Below are 7,940 nucleotides of genomic sequence, written 5' to 3'. Positions count from 1 at the left end.
GAACTAGAAACAGGAGCACCATATGCACCCGAAACAACCGACTTCTAACACATCTAAAAATGCTAAACCTGACCTCCAAATCTGGGAAACGACCAAGCACTAAAGGAAATACAAATTCAAACGTACACAAAGCGATTGATTAACACCCAAACTCCTTTATATCACAAAGTTTTATTACTAAACAAAAGATTAGCCTATTCCAAGGCGATTAGTAGCTGACGTTGACACTTCCGGAGCTGGAAGATCCTTCATTATCTCTCGGACCACCTCTGCAATCTTCTCCTGATCTTTACGTAGAACTTTCCACCGCTGCATAAACGATATCATCCTGTATCTTCTCATGATTTTTCTCTTCACTTAGAACTTTCCACCGCTGCATAAACGACATCATGTAAATGACAGCAAAAGGAATGTAATGTGTCTGTACAATCATGTACCGAAAACATTCGTGACTTTTCAAGCACTGAGAAATCAAATTAAAATATGTCTTGATTTATATGTGATAAGTGATTGATAAGATCGTTAATTTAGTTTGATGATTTATGAAATTGCATGAGCATGTCTATGTATTGCAATAATGATCATGATTAATCAAAGTTGCAGAGAAAAATTGAGTTTGTGTTTTTGTCTCTGAGTCCAGAAAAAATGTATTCACCGAATGATCCGGTGTGAGGAGTTGATCATACCGGATGGTCCGGTGTTTAGAAAAGTTCATGCTGGAGTATTTCAGTTCAGAGGCAAAAACTGATGTGTTCATTGGATGGTCCAGTGTTCAAGCAAGATGCACACCAGACTATTTTCTAGGAGTTATGCAAAATAGAATGTTTGGAGTTGTACTGCACATCAGATAGTACGGTGTTTGAAGATGTTCACATCGGATGCTACACTAGACCATTTGTTTCAGAGAGGTTGCAAAATGGGGTGTATGGTGCAGTTGTACTCACCAGAAGATCTGGTGATGGGCTTTGTACACACCAGAGGCTTTATCGGAAAGTTTTTCAAGAGATTTTCAGTGAAGGAAATATTGCACACACCAGATGGTCCGGTGATCAGAGGCTGTTCACATTGGAACATCCGGTACTCATGTTTTTTTTTAGAAAAGCTTTTCAACTGAGGATTTTGATTTTGACTAATCTATAATGGAGTTGGAGATGTAGGTTTTGCCTGTCTTGTCATGTGCAGGTGAAGGATGCAACTTGACGGTCGATGACGGGATGATCAGGGCTAAGCAGCGTGCTTGGTGCTGGATGATCAAGGAGGTCGGATGGAGTTAAGGGTGATCCTAACTGTACACGTGGAGAGCAGGAAAAGCATGAAAAGACGAATGAAAATAACATGTTGACAAAGTCAAGAGAAAGGGATGGCAGTACAAGCCTGAGGGATCGAGAGTGGGAGAGACTTACTAGTGGTCAAGATCGCAAGATAGAGTACATAGGTCGATATCGTAAGGCTTGCTTAAGGTGTAAGCAAGTGGTGGTGAGTCATGTTTTACGTGCAAGGCGATTTCATGGTTTGACCTTAAAACTGTGGGAAGGACTAATGCACATAGCATCATCACGAAACTTGCATCGAGACGAAGCTAAGTCATGAAGACGCCAGGGCCGTCTGATGGAGGAGGAAAAAGATGGATGAAATACGCTCGGTGGTAAGTAGGAATGTATTGGAAGAGATTGGTATTTTAGGAACAATCTAGGGAACTTAGGGGGTCAAGAAACCTAGTCTACAAATAAAGGGAGAGGGCTAGTTGAGCCTTTTGAGTTATCTATTTGAGAGTTGTGTCATGTCCCAAAATGCTAATTACATAATTAGGCATGCATAATCATCATTGCATGTGCTTGCACATGTTTGTCTATTAAAAACCGATTAAACATATCTCAAACAACTTAGAGATGGTTTAGAGCACTTTGAAGAATCCCTACATGCCTTGGAGAAGGGAAAGAATAGAAGGAGGATGATGAGGGGAGACTTAGGAAAATTTCAGCAAAAGAACCAGGTGCGCTGCCACATGGATTTCCCACGGTCTGATCACCTGAGCTCGCGGTCTGACCACCAGCACACAGAGGCTCGGGTTAAGTGGATCGATCACTTCCTTTTGCTCTCTCCCTCTCACTTTTCTCTCACTCTCCCTCTATCCACCCGACCCTAGAGAGAGAAAGAGAGCTATACTCGTCGCGTTCGAAGGCCGGAGATCGGAGGTGGGAACTCCCACGAGCTTCTCGGAGGACTTCCCCAAGTTTTCCCCCTCTTCTCCCTCGCCGGAGACCCGTTCATCGACTGCAAGCTTCACCACCACTCCGGGAGACGATCCGCGAATTGGAGCCTCCCCAAAGCATTCTAATCGAATAGAAAGCTTCCATAAGCTGAGATGAGCTATCCCATATCATTTCCCCATTGTTCCCGAGCTTGATTCGACCCTCGTGTTGTTGAGGCCCAAGTTCAACCTAGCCTAAATCCAATCCATTGGGTATTTTGAGTTTAGCTCAATGAATGATGTCCACATCACTTTAGAAACACTCCACTAGTTCCATAGAGCATTTTGGTACCCTTTGTTGTCAAAGGTCTCGCCGAAATCCTCGTCGCCGACCCTGCGAAGGCGTTGCCAGTAAGGTCTGGCGGTCTAACCGCTGCTAGGGCTGGTCTGACCGCTAGTTAGGATCGGAGAATTCGAGTTGAAAACTTATATAAGAGTCTGACTGCCACTTGGGCTGGTTTCACCGTTGATGGGTGGTCTAACTACCACCATGCCTACGATAAGACTGTTTGAGGCCAAAACTCTCTGCTAGCCGTCGATCAGACTGCAACATCTACGTCGGTCTGACTGCCAGCGTGTTAAAGCTAGGTATACTTAGGTTACCTTGTCTGGGGTTTCAAACTTTGAAACCCTAATCGCTTAGCGGTATTTTGCAAATGTTTTTGAAGCTCGACACTCTACTATACTTCAAGCATGCATCATTTGGGTATTTTTCCATCATTCATTTGTTTATACATTGCATTTTGATTCGTTTAGAGGGCGTTGCGCTGCCAGTCCAAGTGAGTGAAGGCGATGACAACCTTTCAGAGTTTTGTGAGTGTTTTGTGGGAAGTATCAGGCAAACCACAGAGTAGCAAGGCAAGCATCTAAGCATATCGCACCTTTTGATTTAAATTGTGGAGTCTAAATTTGATAAATTATGCTTTATGTAAGTTTGCATGTTCAATGAGTCGATGTCGGGCTTCTATGGGTAGAACCTATATGATGCATTGTCCTATCTTAGTTATTTGATGATTCATATCCTTATAGCCTTGATAACATTGTTGATGTCTAACTTAAAAGTTATTCAAAATGTTTAGCAATGCATATGTCCTCGGTAGAAGTCAAGCGATGGTGCAACCACTGTTTGCGAGCTTAGGGCTTACTTATTGTTCACGAATATTGATTATGATGTCGATGGTTGGATGAGATGTGAGGATGAGACGAGATGTGAGAGGTGTTAGGGGTATCTTTTGCCCTGGAGGAGTTCCTCATGGTAGATCGGAAGAGGAGCCGGGCACCATAGGCCGTTTTGCATCAGTTAAGCACCATCCGTTGGTACAGTTGAGTTTAGCACTTTCCATGCTTACTACATGTCACATATGGGAATGATAAGCCGAATACCATAGTAGATGTGGCCTTTTGGCATGCGAGTCGATGGTGTGAGCGGACAGACTTGTAGGGGTATCCAGTTTGTTCCAGGAGTAGTTTTGGATGACCCCCGCACCTATTGGCGCATGATCAAATGGTTGGGGCGTTATTGGGAAAGGTTGACATGAGTACCCCCTCGCGTGGGCCTGTGTGAACATGTGAGTCGTATGGTCCTCGAGTCGTGTAGGTAAAGAAGTATCCCCTGCAAGGTGTAAAAATAATTCGAATTACCGCGCTCTCGATCATGAGCATGCTTCTATCCATTTGCATTGGTTGTAGAGTTACGAATGTGGGATGGTGGTATGGATGATATGTTGGGTAATGTTGATGGCTGGCTATTGATGTATTACTATGGTTCCATTTACATTTATGAGCAGGTTGGTAGTTACAGGTTTGGAAGGGTATGTTGATTATGTTTAGATGCTCACGCATATGTGTCTAGGTTGTAGGCGCATATATTTTAATCAACCTTGTGGTCTTTTTTCCTTGCTAATGGCCCAATGCATAATCATTGGAGTCGGGTTATTTATATGTATCCTATATGAATTAAGTCTTGCAAATATCTTCGTACTTAGCTACTCTACAGATTTTGTAGGTGAGGAAGAGGCGGTGTTTGGCTACTTTACGCCCGCCAATGCTAGCAGTGGGAATGAGTAGGCAACTATTCCGAGGTCACACTTTTAGGGTGAAGCCTAAGAGCATATGACTTCACCCATCTTTTGTTGTCTATAGCTTTTGTTTTCTCTACGTAGTTTCTCTTTTGGCTAGGAGTTGATCAGTTTTAGTATCTTCTTAGATCCCATTTGTTGTAAAATGTTAAACTTGTAAATGGTTAAGAACTTGTAATATGATTTAATAACTCGCTCTTTATTAAGCTTGGTTATGATTGTTTATATTGGAAAGGTATGTGTTTCGATCTTGGGCACAAAATACGTACTGAGACTACCGGGATGATATTTTGGTTAATCGTTGAAGTTGTGATTATGTAAATGATCAACTTGGTGATTAACTAGAATATTATTGGACGGTTCCCCCACAGCTGATATTAAAGCCTAGTGCAATAAAGTAGTCTAAAAACACTTAGATCGTGGGTTAGTAAAGTGTCAAATCTACTAAGCAACCCACAAAAGTTTCTTTTATGCCTTCTTATGATTAATATGTATGGACTTGCCATATTATTCCCTTAAGTGTAATGCGTTGTTGTGTGTGACACTTATATCGTTTAGTTTCATGTTGGGATGTTCCTTTTCATGAATCATGTTGCATCGACGAAAAAGGTACAGAACGCACCCTGATGGCGGTAAACATCGAGTGCTCAACTAGTGCGAGGTAGGGGTCTGGTGTGTCCCGTATGACAATGGTACGGGAAATGAATACATTAGCAATAACGTATGAACATCCACCATATGATGGTAGATATGGTCGTTTACCCATATGGCGATTACATGGGGTGTCCTGTAAGGCGACTGTACAGGACGTGAATACGTTAGCAACAACGTATGAAACGGTGCTTGTGCAACTCACACCGTTTGAGCGAGAAGTAAAAGGTAGCATGAAGGGTGATGGTTGAAAACTATTGTATGTATAAATGCCTGTGATCTTGATGTTTGATTCGGAGAGGCGTGTTCGAGAAAGAAACGTGTAGATAGGAATCAAGCACACCTTCATTTTCTATAGCTCATATGCATGCATTTTTTCAAATACACAGTGTTATTGGTCTAAGTAAATGATATCCGGCTAATGCTATTATACTAAATCAGAATTTGACTTTTCCCTCTTCACTTTATCGTCACATCAGGATGAGAAACCGCCAAAATCTCATGGACCTTCTTGTGGGTTCCATTAAGAATAACCCATCTCCATCGCTGAGTATGGAAGATGTTCTGATGCAGATCAAACAAAACCGTCAAGCCCAGACAGTGCTCCTCGAGGCTCTCGTGTGCAACACGGCCCCTCATGCAGGAGGTGGGGCCAGTCCCCGAGATGACTTCTCGGATATTTTACCGACTCAGCCGCCTACCTTCACTCATGCTGATGACCCCCTCGACGCTGATCATTGGTTTCGCACCATCGAGCAGAAGCTCGCGTTCCTTCGGTGTGAGGACCACGAGAAGGCACTCTTTGTTGCCCATTAGCTCCAAGGCACGGCGGGCACGTGATGGTCCAACTTTCTGGCCATGCACCCCACCAATCACCAAGTGTCTTGGGTGGAGTTCCACTAGACATTCCTTGACTTCCATATTCCTAAGGGGCTTATGGAGATCAAAAGGTGAGAGTTTATAGACCTCAAGCAAGGAGGTAGATCGGTGATGGAGTATGTGTAGGTGTTTAACCACCTTGCACAGTATGCTCAGGGTGAGGTCAACACTGATGAGCAGAGGTATACCGCTTTGTAAACGGCCTTAACTCCAAGATGCAAGACCAGCTGTTGGCACATATCTCTCACGGTGGAGTTCAAGCTAAAGAACCACCATAAGGAAAAGAAGCGCAAGAAGGTTCTATCGCCTTCCATGGGCGGGGGCTCTCAACGGGCACGGGCGGAGAGTCAACCTCCACTATCTCACATGTCGGCTTTAACTGCTCCACGACCGATGTGGATAGTGCAACGTCCATCCTTCTCCGCTCAGCAAGGACATTATCCGAGACCCACTGGTTCTCAAGCGAGTGTGACTAGTGGCCCCGTCGGCCCGTGCTACAATTGTGGGCATGTCAAGCATTATGCGTGTGATTGCCCTTATCTGAAGCAAGGAGTTGTAGTGACTACTCCAATGCCGTCACTATCAACTCAACCCCCTCAGCAAGCCTCCCAAGTTACGCATGTCCCCAAGCGTGGCTGAGTGCGCTACACCGTCGTTGAGGAAGCTCATGAGGAAGATAACATGTTGATGGGTATGTTATTTGTGAATTCATGCCCTACAATTGTGCTTTTTGATTCTAGTGCATCTCATTATTTTGTCAAGGAGAGTTACATCTCGAGTCACAGCATGGTCACCAAGATTTTACCTTCCTCTTTCATATTGATGCACCCGATACATTGTTGAGAACCAACTGTGTCGTTCCTTTGGCTGAGATTCTAATTGAGGGAGTATAGTTTCCTGCAAACTTGATCCTGTTGGATACTAGAGGAATGGATGTCATATTGGGAATAAATTGACTTGCCAAAAATAAGTCCGTTATTGATTGTGCTCGTAGGACTGCCACTCTTAATGAGATGTCCGGCACCCAAGTCCATTTGAAGCTGAAGGAGATCCATCCTTGCTCTTATACCCTGAAAGTCGTCTCAATCACGGATCTTCTGAGTATTCCAGTTGTTTGTGAATTTCTTGATGTCTTCTCAGAAGAGTTGCTAGGAATGCCACCCGACCAATCGGTAAAATTCTCAATTGATCTTTTTTTTGGAACAGCCCTAATTTCGAAGAAGTCTTATAAGATGCCACCAAATGAATTAGTCAAGTTGAAGAAATAAATTCAAGAGTTGCTTTCAAAGGGTTTCATTCACCCGAGCTCCTCACCTTGGGGATGCCCAACACTCTTTGTGAAGAAAAAGGATGGTACTCTACGGATGTATGTTGATTACTGTCCGCTGAATGAGGTCACGATCAATAATAAATATCCGCTTCCTAGGATCAATATTCTGTTCGATCAATTGACCGGTGCCCCAATTTTCTCAAAGATTAACTTGAGACTAGGCTATCATCAAATCAAGGTCCGACCGGAGGATATTCCAAAGATAGCTTTCTCTACTCGCTACGGGCTTTATGAATTCACTATTATGTCATTTGGCTTGACAAATGTGTCGGCATTCTTTATGTATTTGATGAACACTGTGTTTATGGGAGGAACTTGACAAGTTTGTTGTGGTTTCATCGATGATATTCTTATATACTCCAAGACTAAGGAAGAGCATGAAGAGCACCTCCGTGTTGTACTTGGCTGCCTTTGAGATCACTAACTATATACCAAGTTTAGCAAGTGCGAGTTCTGGCTTAGGGAAGTCGCTTTTTTGGGTCATGTGTTGTCTGAAAATAGTGTCGCAGTTGACCCAAGCAAGGTGTAGGATGTGCTCAATTAGGTTCAACCCAAGAATGTCACTGATATTCAGAGTTTTCTCAGACTTACGAGCTATTATCATTGGTTCATCGAGAATTTCTCTAAGATTGCTAAGCCAATGACTGAGCTATTGAAGCAAGGGAGTGTGTTTGAGTGGTCGAGTGAATGTAAGTCAGTTTTCCAAACCTTGAAGAAATTGCTCACGATAGCTCCTGTTCTCGCTCTGCCT

This window comes from Phragmites australis, chromosome 5, assembly GCF_958298935.1.
Source record: "Phragmites australis chromosome 5, lpPhrAust1.1, whole genome shotgun sequence".
Lineage (NCBI taxonomy): Eukaryota > Viridiplantae > Streptophyta > Magnoliopsida > Poales > Poaceae > Phragmites > Phragmites australis.
The sequence above is the reverse complement of the archived record's forward strand: the minus strand, read 5'-3'. Positions refer to the sequence as shown.